Below are 21,812 nucleotides of genomic sequence, written 5' to 3'. Positions count from 1 at the left end.
TCTCGACTTTTCTAAGGCCTTTGATATGGTTGACCACAATGTTCTTCTGTCTAAACTATCTTTATTTGGAGTGCATGGAGTCCCACTAGAATGGTTTAGGTCCTACCTCTCAGAGAGATCTCAGTATGTTTTGGTTAACTGTACTTCTTCCTCTACTTTGCCTGTATTAAAAGGTGTCCCACAAGGCTCTGTGCTTGGTCCACTTTTATTTCTAATTTACATCAATGATCTTGTTGATGGTCTTCATCCCCATGTTCACCCTGTTCTTTTTGCTGATGACAGTAACTTTTTCATTGCTGCGGTGGACCTGCCATCTGCCACTTCTATGGCTCAAGGTCTTCTTGATAAAATAAAGGATTGGTGCTGGTCAAATGGTATGGCTCTTAACAGCCGAAAGAGTGCCATTGTCAACTTCAGAACCCCTTACCGTATGCGAGACGTACAGGAGCCAATCACCCTGACTTTTGGGAATGATATTATACCACAAGCTACTGTGGTGAAATTTCTTGGTGTGTATCTTGACTGTTTTCTTTCTTTCAAACCGCATATAACTCACACCCGTTCCTTAATCCTCTGCCAGTCTTCAATGTTGCACCGGATTAACTCATTTCTTCCTCCTGATATTATGGTTTCTCTTTATTATGCTTTTATTTATCCTTACCTTTCTTATTGCTGCTCTGTCTGGGGTAATAATAATAAATCTCTTCTCTGCTCACTTCAAAGAGCCCAAAATAGGGCAGTGAAGGCTACTTTTCTTCTCCCTCGGCTTTACCCTTCCTCTGATCTTTATAATGATACTGGAATAGCTCCGCTGGATCATATTATAGGTAAAAGTACCCTTTATTTTGCGCATTCTGCTTTTCTAGGTACTCTCCCACCGCCCCTACAGCAGTTTTTCTCACGGACAGGCTCAGGTAGGTACTTTTCTTCTTTACGTAATTCTTCTCGACGATTTACTTTACCAAAACGATCTTCTACAGCAAGCCAGAGGTCTCCAGTATATCAATCAATTCTATTATGGAACTCCATCCCTTCGGATGTCCCTCTTTTTCTTTCTGCAAAGGCATTATTTCGTCGGGTATTTCCAATTCAATAATTTTTCTCTCTTTATTAATCCTTTCCTAATTTGTATGTCTCTTCTCTTCTTTTAAAATCATTTTCAGCTATATGTTAATCTCCTTCTAAATCTTCTATCTGTTAAATATCCTATCTATTCAATGTCCTTGTCTTGTTCCAGTGTTTTTTTTTTTTTTTTTTTTTTTTTTTTTTTTTTTGTATATATTTTATAGTAGTGTTTTATTCTTGTTCTCTGTGGTCCATTACAAGCAAAGCTTCTTGGGCCTAGTAACCACTTTACTTTTGTAATAGTTTTTTCTTTTAGTATCAATAAATTGATTGATTGATTGATTGATTAGTGGAGTAAAGATGCGGGAAAAAATAATCAAACGTCGAGGAAATTGTCAAAGATTTTTTTTGCGCCAAAATGTTCAGAAACATCAGGTTAATTGTGCAAAACAAATCCACCCGAATCCCCCTTGCATAAGTGTCACAAATTTGCCTTGAAGGAGGAAATTTAGACAGGATAATCAATTTGTGTATTTTATCAATATTTTGGAGTTTAAATTGTCGTTACCTATCAAATCAAGCATGCTGACTTCAAATCTGAATTCAAGTTTTCAATTTTTTTGTACTGTAATGCCCATTTTCACACTAAAAGGACGAAGAGGGGGCACTCGAAATTAAGAGTTCGTTGAAATATTTGGACGTTTCGCATGAAACCAATGGTGGCCAATTCGAAAATGTGAGTTCACAGTCATCTTACCTTAAACAGTTGTAAAAATTGACCTTCATGAACAAGTTATTTTAATCATTTGTGATCTCGAGCAGATTAATTTTAAACCAGTATTTCAGAACCCTCCCCTCTCTCTCTTCAGTTTCCGGTTTCCATTCCTTAGTGCCACTCTTTAGGTGACTGAATCAGTGGGGCCATCTATCATAGCACTTGTCATTACCTTTGACCAACTACTGGAAGGCAAAGTGTATCGTCGGTGCAGAGCCTGCAACAATAGCTTTAAGAAGTGCTATTGTTGTCCTAGGAGGATTTCACACACGCATGAGATTATTAGAAACCATTGATTTCCCTATGGCTGACTCGGGACTTTTGGAAATCCTAAGTCAAGCATACGCGCCTAACACGGGGCGCAGTATGTTACAAGGCAAAGATGTCTCTCGTTCTGTGCGAGGCCAAGGTCTATTGGAGGTAGCCTTTCATACGAACGGTTTATCATCAGAACTGAGTAACAGAGCGTTTGACGGCAATGACGTGCTACCAGAGCCCTTTAAAAAGACAAAACAGGAGTACGAGTTGCTCCTTGAAGGAGATACCAAAGATTAAGCGCAGGTGTCGGAAGTTGCAGAGCTTATCTATAAAATAGCTTACAATGGAAAAGAACGATTATCTGAGTCCAGAATTGCCCATCTTTGGTTTCAGTATTTTGACAAACATGGAATCCTGAGAAAGAACATAAGAGTTGAACGAAATGACATCCTTGAACTTTATCTGCAGTCGATGTTAGAGATACTTCCTTAATTTGCTGCTTCTTGCCACAATCTTTACACGAAGTCTACTTCGTGCAGGCTATTTTTCAGTTGAGGAAAGGTAACCCAGAGCAGTAACGTTACAGGAATACCTGTTCATCCGGAGAACTGACAACTACAGGGCAGTACTTTCTCCTGATTCGGTGATCGAATATATGTTAATGAGAAGTACAAAAACGAGTTGAGGTCTGATGAGAGGTAGAGGCTTGACAGAATTCCAGCAGACAATTTGGACATCTGCTATACCTACTTTTACCCTCGTAAACGAATACATGAAGAATCTGACCGGCCTCGTGGAGTTGACTATAGAGAGTCACGCGGAAGCAATATCATCAAGAATATCTAGATACCTGGTGGATATCGAAAAGACAGTTTGATACATACTTTGTCATCTGTAAAAACGGATGTTGCCAAATCTGCGGGAGAAACGATTCTGAAGGACGTGGAAGCGAAAGACATCGACAAATATGTTTTCAGGAGAAAGGAAAAAGCTGTAATTATGACTGAAAAGTCATCTGTGGTAAAAGATAGCGAGAGAAAAACGGTAGGTCGAGCTCTAATCTTCCAACGTCCAGCCGCAATGGCTAGCACCAGTGGTTCTAACTTGACCAACGTTCTGTCACTCAAGTTGTGTGCTTTTCCAACATCTCTCATTAGTTCATTCAAGATATGAGGACAGCCGACAAGCCTCTCTAACAAGTACACTGATGAAAATTGAGGCACTCGACAGTCCAGTGACATTGAGAACCCGCTCAGGGAGTTTGAAAGCTTTACTCCGCATATACAAAGTGAAAAGTAATGATAAGGCCCTGGAGGATGTGCAGGTGCGAGCATTTGGCAATTGCAAACGCTTTCGTTCAGGCAGAGCAGCTTCAACCGACTTCGGCTGCCGCAAAGCACTACTTTTAGTACAGTCAATCTAAAGTTTAACCTCAAACAAATTGCAAAAGTTTGATCTTGGTACCATTCGAACCGGAAAAAAATTCTCTACAGCATATAAAAAATCAGCCAAAATCGGAGAGGTAAAATTGACCGTTTTTCGTCTTTTCTTCTAAAATGACGACTTTTTAAAAACAACTTAATTGGCACGTATCGAAAATAAATAACAGGTAAATCTGGTACACAGACAACGAATATGCACTTTTTTGTTTTGAACGCTCATGTTCAGTTCCCCCCCCCCCCTTCCGCTCATAAATCAAGCTTCGATATAGGTCTGAGAACATCATTACGAGAAGTTGAATCCATTGAGAAAAAATTGGACTGCTAATGCAGAGAAGAAGTCATGCAAGTCAATTTACCCTCCACCCTAAATTCTTAGAATCCAATAAGAAACTTCTCACAACTAGGTAAACCATTGATTTTAATTTGAACAAAAAATAACAAGTAATTGGAAATTGCAAAGGGATTAGAGATTCATCACATTTATTTAATTAATCACATGTCTTCTTCATCTTCGATTTGGAATCGAAGAAAAAATGTGAATGATGCAGAAGCTCCCTGAATTATTATAAAGTGAAATGTCATTAGTTGTGTTTTCCTTTGTTTTGTATATAGCCTGGGGCAGTGATTGGCAACCTTTTAATAATTGTTAAAAAATAAGTCTAAAAAAGATCACAGTCAACCTTTCAAAATAAGCCAAAAAAAGGAAAAAGAACTGCAGTTACATTACAAAATATTATAAATAAATAAAAAATATGTATTATTCACTTTGTAACCATAATTTTCAGTTTAAAAGTAAATTTTTATAAAAAAAAATTGATACTTGTTAATTATTAAGAACACACTCAGGAATTTGATTGATAAAAACCGGTTTCATAGCCGCAAAGACAAGCAACAGAGTGTACTGGATTTACATAATTTGCACATTAGAGGGGGGGGTAAAGTAATTGGGAAGCATGAAGTTAGAAAACATTTCTACTTCATAACATGCAGAATAACTGTAGTTGAAACATTTTGCATGCAAACCCGCTATACTTTAACCCAACCCCATTCCACCCCTGACATACAAATATATATCCCAAATTATAGAAGTCCAATGCATTCTGTGACTCTTCAATTTTTTTTTGTGGCTATGAAACCGGTTTCCTCAGATCTTACATTGAGATCAAAATTCTTCAGTGTATTCTGAATAATTAACAAGAACCTAAAAACTCTAGAATTGGTACTATAAGGTTTTCAAATTAATTTTTGTAGGTAGCAGGGATTTAAGCAATTCTGCAGAATGAAGATTTTAATAAAAAGCAATACCATTATATTCTTAATTTATACAAGTCCCAAATATCATATTTGCATTACCAACAAAGCAACTCTCCTCCCTGATGGTCTCAGATTTAGGTCTAGCCCCAAGTTATAAGCTTATCCTTATTTATCACCTCCTGATGATTTCCATTTCATCAGCAGGTAGCTAGCTGTGTTCTTGACCTGTTAAAATCAAAATGCATATCTGATTGCAAAAGAACTGAGATCAGGTGCATAAAAACATTATTTCAAGAGATGAATGACAATGGAAGGAAACATGGTAGAATGATTAATAGAAACAGGCTGCATTTTATAGGCTAAAATTTCATTGTTTTCTATTAGATTTATGTATATATTATGACTAATAATAAATATATAATGCATCAATCTACTTTCATTTCACATCAGTATATACATACAAGATTCCATAACTGACATAGGAACACACTGAAAACACTACTTAATTCCTTTCCTTTCCAAATATATCAATCCACCTGCAAATGCTCTTTCTCTTTACCCTCTTTGTTTATATCCCTAATAATGTTTTGTCCATCTTAGCAACCCGATCATACACCATAACTCCTATATTAAACCAGATATCTTTTCAGTCGGGAATTTATCATTATATGTGATTGAGTACATAATTTAAAAAATATTATTTGATTTGATTTTAAATAGTTTACAGTAATTGGTAAAAACATGACAATTTTATTAATAAAACTACATTTTAAAGTAAGAATGTGATTGTTTTAGTGTAATCTTTCAGTTTTATATCTTCCTTGGGTATGGAATTATCAGCAAGAGGAGGGACTGCATTTATGAGTAAATTGATTACAAAAAACAAACAACGCCAAGATCCAACAAAAATAACAAACAAATAAAATCTATCGTCAGAAGTGTTGAAGATTTAAAAGCCAAAAGATGTAATTTCAAGAGAGAGCCACTCGCTGAGATTCACAATTAGCGGAAACCAGTGGTTCTTGCCCAATACTAAATAAATGACTGAATTGGGCAAAATTCTTTTATTTGCTAGGTAAGCAAATGCAATATGCTACCTCAAGAGCTATAAGTGGTTGTCTTCCTGAAAAGGGGGCTTGATTTTGCTATTGCGCAGGAGACCAACATAATTGAGAGTTTCCTCCTGATATATTTGTAGTCTGTGAAGACATTTCTAACAATTCTATTATTTACAGTTTTTAGACCGAGCTGTATTTCAATAGCTATGTGGCTACTCTTACCAATAGGGGTAGGTACTCAATATATTCCAAAAGCACAAGACTATTTAGGAAAAAATTATTTATTGGGCTGTATTAAGAAAGATTATAAAAAAGGAATCAAGTAGTGTGTTCACCTTGTCCCTATGTCAGTTATGGAACCTCATTTAGATTTACCCTAACATCTTTACTTCTGGAGAGACACTTAAATCCCATTTCACCAACTTTTGTAGTCACTGATGCAATAGGCTGTTCACTAAGATTATTCAAAACAAGAGCTAAGAGCTCATATGGCACTTGTGATGAGGCAAGAAGAGCTAAGAGCCAAGAACTCATATGGTATGAGTTCTGACAAAATTCTAAGAGTCAATAGATTGATTTAAAAGGAAAATCAGAGGCTTAATGCCGGTCAGGATTTAGAATAAGAGCTCTGAGTCATGATGTCCTTCTAAATATTAAAATTCATTAAGATCCAATCACCCACACGTAAGTTATAAATACCTCATGTTTTCTAATTTTTCCTCACCCTTCAGCCCCCCAGATGGTCGAATCTGGGAAAACGACTTTATCGAGTCAATTTGTACAGCTCCCTGACACGCCTACCGATTTTCATCGTCCTAGCACGTCCGGAAGCACCAAACTCGCAAAATCACTGAACCCCTCCCCCCAACTCCCCCAAAAAGAGCGAATCCAGTACGGTTACGTCAATCACGTATCAAGGACATTTGCTTATTCTATCCACCAAGCTTCATCCCAATTCCTCCACTCCTAGTGTTTTCCAATATTTCCCCCTACAACTCCCCCCAATGTCAAAAGATCTGGTCGGGATTTGAAATAAGAGCTCTGAGACATAGATTCCTTCTAAATGTCAAATTTCATAGATCCAATCACCTATTTGTAAAATAAAAATACCCCAATTTTCACGTTTTCCAAGAATTCCGGTTTCCCCCTCCAACTCCCCCCAATTTAAAATTAGGGCTTTAAAGCACAAGATTCTTCTAAATATCAAATTCCATTAAGATCTGGTCACCCTTTCGTAGGTTACAAATACCTCATTTTTCCAAATTACCCCCCTCCCAAAACTCCACCAAAGAGAGCAGGTCCGGTCCGGTTATGTCAGGCATTTAAAATAAGAGATCTGAGTTTCGAGGTCCTTCTAAATATGAAGTTTCATGAAGATCTGATCACTCCTTTGTAAGTAAAAAATACGTCATTTTTTTAATTTTTCAGAATTACCCCCCCCCCCAATAGAGCGGATCCGTTCCAATTATGTAAATCACGTATCTAAGACTTCTGATTATTTTTCCCACCAAGTTTCATCCTGATCCCTCCAATCTAAGCATTTTCCATAATTTTAGGTTCCCCCCCCAAAGTCCCCCCAATGTCACCAGATCTGGTCGGGATTTATAATAAGAGCTTTGAGACACGATATCCTTCTAAACATCAAATTTCATTGAGATCCGATCACCCGTTTGTAAGTTAAAAATACTTCATTTTTTCTTTTTTTTCCGAATTATCAGGCCCCACGCTCCCCTCCCCCAGATGGTCAAATCGGAAAAAAAACTATTTCTAATTTATTCTGGTCCGGTCCCTGATACGCCTGCCCAATTTCATCGTCCTAGCTTACCTGGAAGTGCCTAAAGTAGCAAAACCAGGACTGACTGACAGAATTTGCAATTGCTATATGTCACTTGGCTAATACCAAGTGCCATAAATATACCACTAACAAACTTAAAATAAATCAGGGTGAAAAACATGGATATGGATTATACAGCCTAGTGTACCTCTAATTTCTTATTATTCATGTTGATGAGTTTATGAAAGGAAGTTTCAAGATTTATGTTCTTTTTTACCATCATTTTATTATGGATCATAATCATACTGATCAAGAGTCTCTCCAAAGCTCCTATTTGACAACAAAAGAGCCACACATGGCTCACAAACCAAAAGTTACTGGCTTTTAGCCTAGGGCTATGTCAGGGACAATTAGGGGGAGAGGTGCATGTTAGAACAGCATAGATGATTTCTTCCTATACCAAGCTGTTGAAACGCCAACTAGATAGAGAATCTTCTAAAATTCGACCCTCTGAAACCATGGTTTCCTCAATATTCTTGAGCTTTGGAAAATATTGAGTACCTGCCCCCATTGGTAAGAGTAACCACATAGCTGTTGAAATACACCTCTGTCTAAAGGTGAAAAATCTATCAGGAAAACACTTAAACCAGTGAATTGGAGTGAACTTTTACAAGATTAGTAGAAAAGCAAAGGAAAATTTTAAGTTAACTCTATCGAAAATCTAAGACAGCAATATGACTGTGTCTTACAAGAGACAGTTAAAGACCTCTCAATACATGACCAATGAAATTAAGAAGCAGCTGAAACAAGAGATCTTGAAAAAAATTCACAAAACCGAGGATTCAGACCAGTATAAGACATTCAAAAGAGCAGGAGATAAACTGAGAAATATAACTGGGAAACTTTACCAGAACCATGAAGCCACACTAGCTAAAGAAAGCAAGAATAACCCAAAGAAATCATGGAAATATGTTTCTAGTAAAATACCCAGTTGGCAATCAAAATCTAAATTAACTACTGCTTCAGGACCTGAACTAACAGTTGTCAAACAAACTGCAGATAGAATGAATGAATGAACTTTATTACCCGTAAAGTATAAAAAACACAAAGTACGGAGTATTATGAATAAATAAACAAAAACAAATACGATAAACAGCGAAGAAATACAAAATTGAAACTAACAAAAGACAATATGGATTAATCAACCAGTATCAATATGGAAAAAAGGCTGCAGAGGGTCATAAACGTGAATAAAGTTGACAGTCTTTTTACATAAATCATCACTGGAAGACCGAATCCGAGAAGGCACATCTACTAAACCAAATCGAGCAATTATTTTTTTGTTTCGGCGCCATCTAGGAAGCCGGAGGAGGAATTTGCAATATCTGAAATAAGCCGTACGTAGAGTATGTCGATCTTTCTTACGAAACAGATGAGCCATGCCTGATAAAAACAAAAGCACAGGGGCGCAATAAGCGTTATAAATCATGCACAAACCGTTGCGGTTATAACGGCTTTTGTTTGGGGATATTTTTCCGTAAGCGACGCGTAGGTTTTTCACGGCTTGATTCACTAGGGATGAACAGGTAGCGGAAAGTGTTGGGCCGAAACACAGACCAAGCCAACTAACTAAAGAAGAACATGGTAGAACTGCAGTCCCAGTAACGAATGGAGCGACCGCATAAGGGCTATTAAAACAAATAAACTCGCATTTAGACGCATTAACTGACAGTCCAATCTTAGATAGTTCATTGGTTAATATAGTAAAATTAGAAAGCAATCCACGGCGAGTCCGGGCAACAAGAAGAACGTCATCTGCATATGCAATAGAAGACAAACCAGTATTACCGTAAAAAACAGAACTTCTAAGGGGACGCAGGCACGATGCAAGCACGCATTTAAATATACTAGGAGACAATACGGCACCTTGCCGAACTCCCTTATTAATTTTTACCGGGTCAGATATTTGGCCATTCCAGGTAACTTGAATTTTAGACTTCGAATACCAAGAAGACAATAAACTTAGTACGGAAGGATTAACACCTGAAGACGCAAGGGAAAATAGAGCCTGAGAGTGCACAATATTGTCGAAAGCTCCAGAAATATCAACAGTAAGACAGTATAAAGACATTTTAGCTTTTACGGCATCTTTCATGAGTCGGCTTAAAACATGATGTGCATGGGAGCAACCGAAACTTTTCCGAAAATCAAGTTGAAAAGGCGTAAAATCACAATTCGACTCAATTTCTGGTAGTAACAAATGTTCAAGCAACTTACTTAAGAAACACGATACTGTAATGGGACGATAATTCATACATGACGTGGGGTCCTTGCCTCGCTTTTGAATAGACGTTACACGGCCACAAAGGAAACTATCAGGAACAAGCGACTGTGCTAAGCAAGACTGGAAAAATATTTGTAAATGGTTAAGTAGAGCAGGACAATCATAAGCAAAAAATCGGTAAGAAAGGCCGTCACCATCAAGGCTATTTGAACGCTTAATTTTTCTTAAAGCCCGGCGAATTTCAGATATTGCTACAGGCTGGACATGAGCCTGCAGGAGACGGTATGGTAAAAGCGGTTTAAGCAACTTATAATAAAAAGACTGAAGAAAACTATTAAATACACTGAACACACGCTTATAATGATCAACAAAATTAGCTAGCTGGAGACAAGATAGGGTAGATGGGGAACATTTCTCACTATTAATAACCTTATTCCAGGAGGCCTTATCGGTGGGGCCTGGCCATGCATTCAAGCGTGCCCTCTTCAAACTGGCCTTATATTCAAGTTTACACTTTTGTTTCACAGAGAAAACAGCTCCGGAAGATGGTCGGTCACATGATATCCACATACGTAGCCAAAATTTGGCTTTTTGCTTAGCACGTTTTACTTCAGGATCAACGTTCCAATTAGGCTTTCTTGTACCAATCCTAACTTTATCCACAGGCACTGCAGCTTTGGAAGCTGATTTAAGGCAATGGACGATTTGACAATAATAGAAATTTAGGTCAACTGTACTTGAAGGCGAGGAAACTGACGTTTGCAGCAGGTGATATGGCACTTTTATGGTCGAGAGTAAAGCAGTTAGCCTAGCAAGGTATAGTGGGACATTAGCACGATCCCAATTCAACTTCATATGCCACTTCGGCTGAGCCGAAAGTATTTTGCCAGATAGCTCACAGGACAAATTACAGCTAAGAATAAGGTGATCGTCGTCAATCTTCTCTTCGTCCACCCTGACAATCGATGATATTAAGCTGGAACTGGAAGAGATCACGTGATCCAGGTTCGATTTTGAACAGCCTCTGTTATGAATATACGTGAATGGGAGGCTCTTAACTGCGACGTGATATATGCTAGGAAGTGATTCTAGCAAGAGGATTGATCTATCGGAGGTACCAAGAATGTCACAGTTAAGGTCACCAGCTAAAACCCAATTTAGGTCTTTCAAACGTAGACTTTCGAGTAGAGACTTTAAACTGGAGCAACATTTAGCGAAAGATGTGAACGATGCTATAGAACGTCGATCGCAAGGTAAGTAAACGTTTATAAAGGCGGTACTGTCACATTGAATCGCTAAGATGTTATCATCACAATGAATCACAGTGGGCTTTGATGGGGAACGGAAAAAAATTGCTAGGCCACCGGAAGGGCGGCCTCTAGTTTGCTTGGCCTCTTGCGAAAAGAAATGGTGGACAGAAGATCGCTTCAGGCTAGAAACGTTTGATTTGGTCAAAAGATGTTCTTGCAAGAACACTATGTCATGGACTAATAATTCATTAATTAACAAGTCTTTGTCTTTTGTGCCGTTAATATTAAGAGAAGCAAAACTTAAAATAGTGGCTTGGTTCATTTTGGAGCAGAGTTCAGAGCGCGTTTTATCACTGGGCAATTCATACTATAGGAAACATGAGCTTCGCCGCAGTTGGCACTGTACTGCCAGTTTTTAATAGTATACAAGATACAGACTGACCCACCATTGAACCCAAACAAACACACTATCCAATGCAGCCTATTGAGATTTATAGTTTATATGTCCTAAAACAACTTAAATTGTTAGTTGTCTAACAATTCAGTTAGACCAGATAAGTTACATCCACATCTTTTGAAAGAAAATCATTATCAAACCAATCATCTGATTGTTCAAAATTTCACTCAGTACTATGAAAGCTGCAACAGATTGGAAAACAGCATTTGGCACCCCTTTGTTAAAAAAAGAAATAAAGCCAGACCAGAAAATTACAATCTTATATGCATTACTTCTGTTGTAGCTAATATCCTGGAAAGAGGGTTAAATGACACTGTCAAGAAGCATCTCAAACTTAATGGAATACTATCACCCAGCCAACATGGATTTCAACCAGGGAAGTCAGTAGAAACAAATTTACTCAAGACTTATGATGCAATAACAGACCTGAATTACCACAGGCTACCTGTGGATGTCAAGTTGATTGACCTTCCAAAAGCATTTGACAAAGCTCCAAATCCACACCTGAAATAAAAAGGTAATCTTGTGTGGAATTATTGCAGACCTTGTGGGTTGGATTTCAGCTTTTCTTGCAGATAGAATGCAGAGAGTGAGGATATTTACTAAGGAAGGACAATCGATACTCTCTAAAGGTGTGAACACCAGTGGTGTTCTTGATGGTAGTGTCTTGGGACCTTCCTTGTTCAATGTCTATATAAAGGATATTTTTAACTGGCTACAGATTGTCTTACTCTCTGCACTGACAATTCAAAGCTGTATGTTGTAGTCAAACATGAAACACTACAAGCAGATCTTGACCATATTCAAAACTTGGCAACTACATGGGACATGACTTTCAAAACTAACAATGGAGCCAGGGCCACCACAAAAAGGAGGGGATGGAGTTTGACACCCTCCTCAATATTTTTGGGCAGCATATAAAAAAGAGTCAGTAAAATCATGGTGCAAAACACCACAATTTTACCAACATTTCCAAAAAAAATTTATTTGGTTAAATAAAGACCAGAAAAATATTGAAATGTAATCTATAGAAATTTTGCACTTAGTCAGTGAATACAGCAGTTTTACCAACTCCTGCCATGATTTCACAGATGGTGCCACAGTTTTTCATTTGGTTAAATAAAGAGCATGGAAATAGTGGCATGACTACTACTACTACTACTAACTCACTGCAGCACCAAGTCACCTGAGTCCAACACAGCTATGCACACTCCTCCTCTGACCTAATCTATTCAAGGCCTCCCTCTTTACACCCTCCCAGGAAGTTCCCATTTCCTTTAAATCTTTATTTATGACATCCTCCCAACCCAGACAAGAACAACCTGCTTTCTGTGTAACCCCAGACAGTTGGCCAAAAAGGACAGTTTTTGGCAATCATTATAACCCTAAGAAGTGGGATTGAACCACATTTTTTTACATCCTACTATTTGAAATACAGTCAGTCAGCTGGGTACCCAGAACAATTTCTCTGGAAAACATCTAGTAGATTTTTGTCTGCTTTTTGAAGCACCCATGCTTCAAAGCCATATTTGACATATGTCATTACTGTAGCTTCCAATATTCTAATCTTGGTTTGCAGACTTCAACTCCCTATTCTTCCAAACTTTTTTTAACTGTGAAAAAACACCCTAAGCCTTAGCTATTCTACTTTTAACATCTTCACTGCTCCCACCATCTTTACTAATAATACTACCAAGGTAAGTGAAGCTACCCACCTGATCAATCTTTTCATCACCTTTTCACCTTCACTTATTCCTAGCCTTAGTGAAGTAGTCTTCTTAACATTAATTTTCAAACCTATTCTAGCACCCTGAACTTGCAATACCTCTAAAAATTCATTCATTTTGCTCATGCTTTCATCTAATATGTTTAAATCATCAGCATAATCTAAGTCCAGGAGCATTTTCCCTCCCCATTTGATTATGTGGTCTCCAATTGCCTTTCCTGTGCTCCATAAGACTAAGTCCATCAAAATGCTCCATATAAAGGCATGACATATACTGAAATATCAATCTTGGCCAGTAAATGCAGTGGTTTTACCTACTCATCAAGTGATTGAATCCCTATCAAATTTTAAACAGAAATTATGCTAATTATTAATAAAAAAAAATGGTAAAAATTACCAGCTAGTCAGTGAAATCCCTTCCCTAAACATTTTGGCTAGTAATGCCACCAAATACAGCCTCATACATTTTGACAAGTCCAACCCAGGTTTTATACTATGTAACTATACTACGGTCAATACCAGGTAACTATACTATGGTCAATCTAGCTATAGAAAAACATGCAAGAGCTGTAAAGTGTGAATGAAGAAAGGGACCTTGCTATTATTGTTGACAACCAGCATAAATTCTACTCAAACTGCAAGAAGACTGTGTCTCATGTAAACTCTTTCCTTGGCCTCTTGAAGACAACTATCCCTATGTTTTTTAAGAAATTGCACAAGGCCCTTTTCAAGCCAGTGTTTGATTTTGGAATGTGTATAGCATCACTAAGGCACAGGAGTGATGTAGAGCTGCTGGAAAGGGTGCAAAGGGGGGGGGCTACTAAGGTAGCAACAAAGATGAAAGACAAGTCTTACAATGGACATTTGAGGGTGGTTGAAAGTACCTACACTGGTATACCAATGACAAAGAGTTATTATCCTTCTGTCCTATAAGCTAAGCCCCCTGCCCCCAATTTTGGCTACTTGTCAACTTACCAAAATTTGGACACTGAAAGGAGAGGACATTTAAAGAAGCAGCTGAATTCATTGGTCAAACATCTTCAACAGTTTTTCCCCTGCCAAAAGCTTTCAATAAGTTACTGGATGTTGAGTGGAATTGTGTTCTTTGAAAGTACCAGTGGGATAAATCTGATGTTTGATAAACCATATCATTGACTATGGAGCAATATACCCCAGGCTAAAACCAATACCCTAGGCTATTTGGAAAGATTATCTACTGGGGGAAGGAAATGGTGCTCATCTTTTATTAATTCCCTCACAAGAGCTGTAACCCTAGTATGCTAACCAATTCTCATGGACATTTTGGCTCACTAGGTCTATTTGCCCTAATACAGCATTTTCTGGTTAGCCCAGCCCTACCAAAAGCTACAGCTCAGATGTTAGCCCTGAATTATTTCAAGGATTAGGGCACTAACACAAGCCTGAATATTTGGAGTACTGGTCTAGGCTATGGTGATTTAATGGTTCAACTAACCTATAAATGTATGCTACAATCACCACCAGTAGGCCTTGGTTTTAAATAGTCTTATTGACTGGCAAGGTAGATTCAGTTAAAACATACCAAAGCTAATTGATTGCAATAGCTCTTGACATTAAATGTTGATGGACCTAACAGTCCTTAAAATAAGATTAACTTTATATGAAGTTTGTATATACAAATTCCGCCATTGACTGCATGGAAAATAGATGGCGTTTCATAAGTATTCCGAAAGCCGAAACTTGACGAAATGCATAGTTGCATTCCTCATTTGTCCCATAGTTGCATTATTTCGTTTGTCCAAAATATGGACAAACGAAATAATGGATACTCATGGGGAAAGGGACCATAAAGATTTCACACTCGTATTTCTTAGATTAAAAAATCAACAAGAAATATAGTCCTGTTATTAGCTAGAACAATTCAATTGTTTCAAAAAAGATGCCCTGTCCAAGCTTTAACCCCCCCCTCTCCCCCAGAAAACTATTGCCATTAGCCCCCACCCTCTCTCTAGCAATAATTTTTTTTATAGAATTATCTTTAAAGGTAATTATATAAAAAAATTGAAATGCACAGATGGTTTCTTCGTTTACGTCCCTTCGAGTCACAATAGGCTGAAATACTGTGTCCCTCCCCCGTCACTAAGTTCCAGCTAAGTCCATGAATGCCAATATCTATAAACAGCAGAAATAAAAACTCTACTGTTATGCTACTTTCGTAATTATTGTCAAGCTAGTTTAATTGTACATTCAATTGAAAACAAGAGCCAAGAGCTCATATGGCACCTGTGACGAGGTCGGAAGAGCCAAGAGCTTCTTCTCACCAAGTTTCATTACGATCTTTCCACTCTAAGCGTTTTCCAAGATTTCCGGTTTCCCCCTCCAACTCCCCCAGAATTTCATCGGATCAGGTCGGGATTTAAAACAAGAGCTCTGAGACACAAGGTCCTTTTAAATATCAATCTTCATTAAGATCCGATTACTCCTTCGTAAGTTAAAAATACCTAATTTTTCCTCATTTTTACCGAATTAACTGTCCTTCGACTTCCCCCAGATGGTCGAATCGGGGAAGCGACTATTTCTAATTTAATCTGGTTGGGTCCCTGATACGTCCGCCAACTTTCAGTGATCTCTATATTGATAACTTATCTAGTTTCATATCTTCTTCATGTACAAGTTAGGGTTGTCTGGGATTCAAATCTGAGACCTCTCACACCCTAAGCAAGAATCATACCCCTGACCAGAAGTCATACTTAAGAAGAACAATCATTTGTTTGATCTGCAAATAAAATTCTTCTCGGCTATCTTGTTCGCTCGCTTCCCCCCCCCCTCCAGATGGTCAAAGCGGGGAAAAGACTATTCCGAATTTAATCTCGTCTGGTCCCTGATACGCCTGCCAACTTTCAGCGTCCTAGTTTATTTGAAAGTGCCCAAAATAGCAAAAGCGGGACCGGCAGACAGACAGACCGACAGAAATTGCGGTTGCTATATGTCCCTTGGTCAATACCAAGTGCAATACCAAGTTCTTTTTAATTCTCTAAGCATTGTTAGGGGTAAAAAATAAGTTCTTCGATGACATTGCTGTTATGATAAGATTTTCGTTCTTGAAAATTTAAGATAGAAAAAAGTTGGAGTTCAATGTAAAGAGTCAAGGGGCAAGAAGATATAGCTTCTTTTAGGGTAAAGGATAATTCTGCTCGTGCTAAATTTAATTGATGCTCTTTACATTCAACATTTAAATAAAGTTTCCTCAATTTGATTTTTATTCATTTTTTGGTGCTCTATTTGAAGTTGTCCAAGATTTGAGAGGGCTACCCCTTTTTCGCAGCCTCTGCTTGTTCAGGTAATGTTTACTGCTAAACAATGCTCACACTGGAATGTTATGTGCTCCCTGCAACAAATTAACGTGCATGTTCCCGATTAACCCCCTTCCTTGAAAAGAATTTCAAGCTCATGCCCGGGAAAATTTTTCTTTGGATAATTCCGTTCTTGGAGTGTTGGCCCCAATTGATCGCACTTCTGTAGTGGTATGTAATCTTCTATATAACATTCTGAATATTCCAAAATCTATACCTGAAGTAAAAGTAAGAGGCGATCTTTTTCCTTGCCATATTGATCTGCAGAAATTGATATGGAAAAATGAAAATTTTGGACCACCATTCATTTTAAGGGTTTGATAACTCTTGATATGGATGTTAAAATGTAATAGTAAGTGCAAAGCTATGCAATTCTCAAAATAAACAAATGAGACTTCAAATGAATCAAGCAAGTCAAATGAAGTATTGCCTTTAACAATCAGTTGATATGTATGGACTACATTAGACCCTTATTTAGAGACGATTGCGCTACTCTGGGGCAGTAGGATCTCTGAAACTGGAAGACTATATTAATGGATTTTTAACAGCCTTAAATTGATCCACCACCTCATATTTTTTGTTTCATATTTGTTTTATTATTCGGCCCAAAACTGTTGGTTTCTGGAATAAAATGGCAAAATCTTGAATTTTACAGTGGCATGATTTTCTTTTGTTACTGAAATGAGCAAGTTGACTTATAATATTCAATTACTAAAATACTAATTTTATCTTTGAACAGATACTCTTCCTGTCTTCTAAAACAAATGGTTGTTCCAACTCCGCTACAGAAGTGCGATGAATGGGGGCCAACACTCCAAGAACGGAATTATCCAAAGAAAAATTTTCCCGGGCATGAGCTTGAAATTCTTTTCAAGGAAGGGGGTTAATCGGGGAGATGCACGTTAATTTGTTGCAGGGAGCACATAACATTCCAGTGTGAGCATTTTCGTTAAGATTCAAAATTCCTATCAGATGCATTTCGCGAAAATACAAGGTGTGGGGGGGTGTCCACCCTCTGATCACTTTGAATCTTAAAAAGGGAACTAGAACTCCTGATTACCAATACAATGAGCCTCCTCTGAAGATTATATAATCACCCTTCCTATATGAACCTCAAGCATGAGTTTTCATGCTTGGGTGAATAATCACCCTAAAATCAACCTCAAGCATGGGTTTTCAAACATGAAATTAGAGGGTCTATTTTTCGTAAAGTTTATAGCCCTTTTGGGGGTATTTTTCCCTTTTCTTGAACATATGTAAACGTTCTTATGTTAATGAGTACTTATAGTTATGTTCAAATGAGTAGGTTTATGAGCAGGCTCCTTTTACGAGAGTTATTTATTTATTTATATTGTTATTATTTATTTATATTGTTATTTATATTTAATTTAGAGTTTTAGTTTCCGTTGAAAGGGTCTCTTCTTAGTTATTGTCAAAAATGGTTTGATATTGAATACAGATTGGTTGAACAAATAGATCTCTTCCCTCTTAAATAAGTTAAAAAAGCAAGGATTTCCGCGTCGAAACGTGACCTAAATCAGCCACAGCAGCTAATCTAGCTACCCTGAAAACACACAAGCTAAGAACCAATTCATCAAAGGACTGCCTTATAGACCTGATTTGATTTCACCGAAACATTTGGGCTTGTACAAATGTTACGTGACTCGAGTGAAAGCATGTGGGGAATTAGCGGCTTTAGTTCAGAACATTCTCATACATTCTTAGAAGGCTAAATGACAAATTTGAGAAGCAGGCGACATTAGAGAAGAAAATTTTGCCAATAAAAAAAAAAAAAAAAAAAAAAAAAATGCAGATCCCTATTGGTCTTTTTTAAATTGTTGGTACTTCGTAATTTATATTCTAAACTGTTTCAAACATTAAAATATTACTATTGAACAACAGAATATCAACCAATTCATCTGTTTACTATCTTTTACCACCTAAATTGTCAGTACGAGTTTTTAATCTTTAAATGTAGTTTTACAACAATGCCCAAGATACTGCTATTACGCCTAATGCGCTATCAGAACGAAATCTTTCTTAAAAAAAAAAACGGCATTAAAAAGATTTTTTAGCACTTCCTTCGTCTGAAGCTTGAGCTACGTACCGCTTCTTGGCCCCATCCTGTAATAATTAAATAAAAAAAATAGTTTTTTTTTAACTGAAAGTAAGGAGCGACATTAAAACTTAAAACGAACAGAAATTAGTCCGTGTATGAAAGGGGCTGTTTCCTTCTCAACGCCCCGCTCTTTACGCTAAAGTTTGACTCTTTCTCTCAATTCTACTTTAATAAACAGTAAAAAATTGAATGCGAAAATTTTTTTCCCCTATTTTCCAAAATAAGGCAAATTTTCTCAGGCTCGTAACTTTTGATGACAAAGACTAAATTTGATGAAACTCATATATTTAAAATCAGCATGAAAATCCGATTCTTTTGATGTATCTTTTAGTATCAAAAATTCTATTTTTTAGAGTTTCGTTTACTATTGAGCCGGGTCGCTCCTTACTACAGTTCGTTACCACGAACTGTTTGATATAAAAGGTAAAGGTAAAGGATACGGCATTAGACTTTACAGTCCCTACCGGCGGTGCTGATCTCCGTTTCTTGGCCCTTCAGCCAGGAAGTGCAATGGGGGGTTTGGGGCCAGCCATCCTGTGCTTTCACACACCCTTCCTGTTTACCTTCCCCAGATTTCTCCAGGTACCCATTTAGAGCTGGGTCGACTCTGGCTAAGCTTACAGAGTCACGCCACTGACCCCCGTCCCAACTGAAGAATTGGGTACACTAGGATTCGAACCCGCGTCCTCTCAGACAAAGGATCCCGAATCCAGCGCACCAACCAACTCGGCCTACTGTTTGATATGAATCTGTTTGAAAACTGTTTGATATGAAAACTGTTTGATATGAATACTGCTAAACTAAATTCACGTTTTTATTCATACCTGGCAGTAGATCATTGGCATCAGCGACCATATTAGACGGAGTGGGAGTAGGAATGTCGCCTCAAAGATTAAAATATTTTTTGTATAGTTTCTGTACAAAGGAAAAACTTACATAAAAATGAGGAAAAATTAGAATATTTTTTAGTCCCCCTTTCTTGTTCCAATAAAATATAACCGATAGCTCTGCTTGTTGGAGATACTGGAGCTCTTTCTGAAATTATTGGGGAGGGATATCACGAGCATCCTTATCATGGTCTGATGGAAGTTAAATGTTTTTAGGTTTTTTAAATCCAGACATGTGCACCAGTGGCGTAATTTCGTCAAATCGTTGAGGGGAGAGGGGAGGGGGGGGAAAAGTTGAAGCCAACTTTCGAAGTCAAATGAAAAGGACAGTGAAAAAATAACCATGTAGTACTATACAGGCAAAGGTTTACTAAAGAAAACTGACCTGTTTCTGGGGATACTTGAATTATGTAGGTCTATCTCAGTTTCGACGAGATTTTCGAAGACATTCAATTTCAGGTTAAGGGCGTAAATAAAGTATTTTTATCGGGGGGGGGGCAAGAGGGGGTGCTATTGAAGTAGGTGCTATTCAAGCCGTAGTGAAGAAAAGTAATTAATTAATAAACACGCTACTTGGTGAATTTCAGATCATTACACCATACATTATAAACAATGAAGACGCATTAAACAATCATAATTGGCTTTTACTAAAATTATCAGCAATGAGCTGCTGCAGACGACAGTAGTATAGCGCAAACAAGCTTTCGGATGGACGAAGGTAAATTTAGTTTACAATCAGCTTTTTTCACCCAGATTCACCACTAATACTGCAGTAAATATCCCCCTCAACTTCCCTCTCGCCCAGCGCAGGATGCTCAACCCCATAATTGAACCAAGCTCGATTCTAATAGCCCCAGGTATATTTTTAACAAAAAAGCTATCTCAAAATTTTTATTGGACGGGTTAGGGGATAAAAAGGGGTGGGGGCTATTTGCGTTCCGATAGCTTTTGACTCTAAAAAAAAACTGGAACTTTTAATTTCCAATCAAATGAGCCCTCTCTGAAGTTTATCCGAACATCCCTTTTATAACAACTACATATGTCCCCAGGGCATAACTTACAACACCTGCCCATGGGCCCTGAAGTCAACCCTGAAGTTTTGTTATATGACCTTTAATTTTTTTTAACAAAATGGTTATTTCAAAATTTTCATAGGATGTATTTGGTAAAAAAAAAGGGCGTGGGGGAGGCTAGTTGCCAATCGATCACTTTTGACTCTTCTATTATTTCGGTTCGTCTTAAAAGTAAAAGTTTATTGCGTTAAGAAATTAAGGGTGATTAAAAAAAAAGCCTGAAACCCCTTGAAAATGGCATCAGATCAAAATGAAAAGTGTACCAAACCTGTTGGAATCAGTATGGTCGAAAACTCTATTTAGGGAAATTATAATCCTCCTGCTTTAACAACAAGCAAAATACTTTTTTGCATCGGTGGCACTGATCTGTCTCTTGTTTGTTTTTTTTTTTCGTTTTTTTTTTTAGTATGTTTAGTGGACCACCAGAACACCATAGAGAGGTGTTTAATGGCTCATTCGAAAACTATTTCTCATATAGCTCTCTCTAAAGCGGATCTTGTAAACTGATCTCTAAAGCGGTATAAGCGGATCTCTAAACTGATCTGTCTCTTGTTTGTTTTATTTTTTCGTTTTTTTTTAGTATGTTTAGTGGACCACCAGAACACCATAGAGAGGTGTTTAATGGCTCATTCGAAAACTATTTCTCATATAGCTCTCTCTAAAGCGGATCTTGTAAACTGATCTCTAAAGCGGTATAAGCGGATCTCTAAACTGATCTGTCTCTTGTTTGTTTTATTTTTTCGTTTTTTTTTAGTATGTTTAGTGGACCACCAGAACACCATAGAGAGGTGTTTAATGGCTCATTCGAAAACTATTTCTCATATAGCTCTCTCTAAAGCGGATCTTGTAAACTGATCTCTAAAGCGGTATAAGCGGATCTCTAAACTGATCTGTCTCTTGTTTGTTTTATTTTTTCGTTTTTTTTTAGTATGTTTAGTGGACCACCAGAACACCATAGAGAGGTGTTTAATGGCTCATTCGAAAACTATTTCTCATATAGCTCTCTCTAAAGCGGATCTTGTAAACTGATCTCTAAAGCGGTATAAGCGGATCTCTAA

General features: G+C 37.6%; 1 protein-coding gene across 4 annotated transcripts in view; it reads right to left on the bottom strand.

Annotated features, from left to right (window-relative positions):
• The window catches only part of LOC136040073 (axin-2-like), a 123,709-nt gene that overhangs the window by 89,385 nt on the left and 12,512 nt on the right, over positions 1-21,812 (bottom strand). The window contains exon 1 of one of the 4 annotated variants that reach the window (XM_065724144.1): positions 14,905-15,034. The exons of 2 other annotated variants lie outside the window; for them this stretch is intronic. The gene's annotated coding sequence lies outside the window, so the exon portion shown is untranslated. Of the gene's footprint in view, positions 1-14,817; positions 15,035-21,812 lie in introns of those variants that run through there. One more of the 4 variants, XM_065724146.1, reaches the window with a different exon arrangement.

Source organism: Artemia franciscana, chromosome 20 (genome assembly GCF_032884065.1).
Source record: "Artemia franciscana chromosome 20, ASM3288406v1, whole genome shotgun sequence".
NCBI lineage: Eukaryota > Metazoa > Arthropoda > Branchiopoda > Anostraca > Artemiidae > Artemia > Artemia franciscana.
The sequence above is the reverse complement of the archived record's forward strand: the minus strand, read 5'-3'. Positions and strand labels throughout refer to the sequence as shown.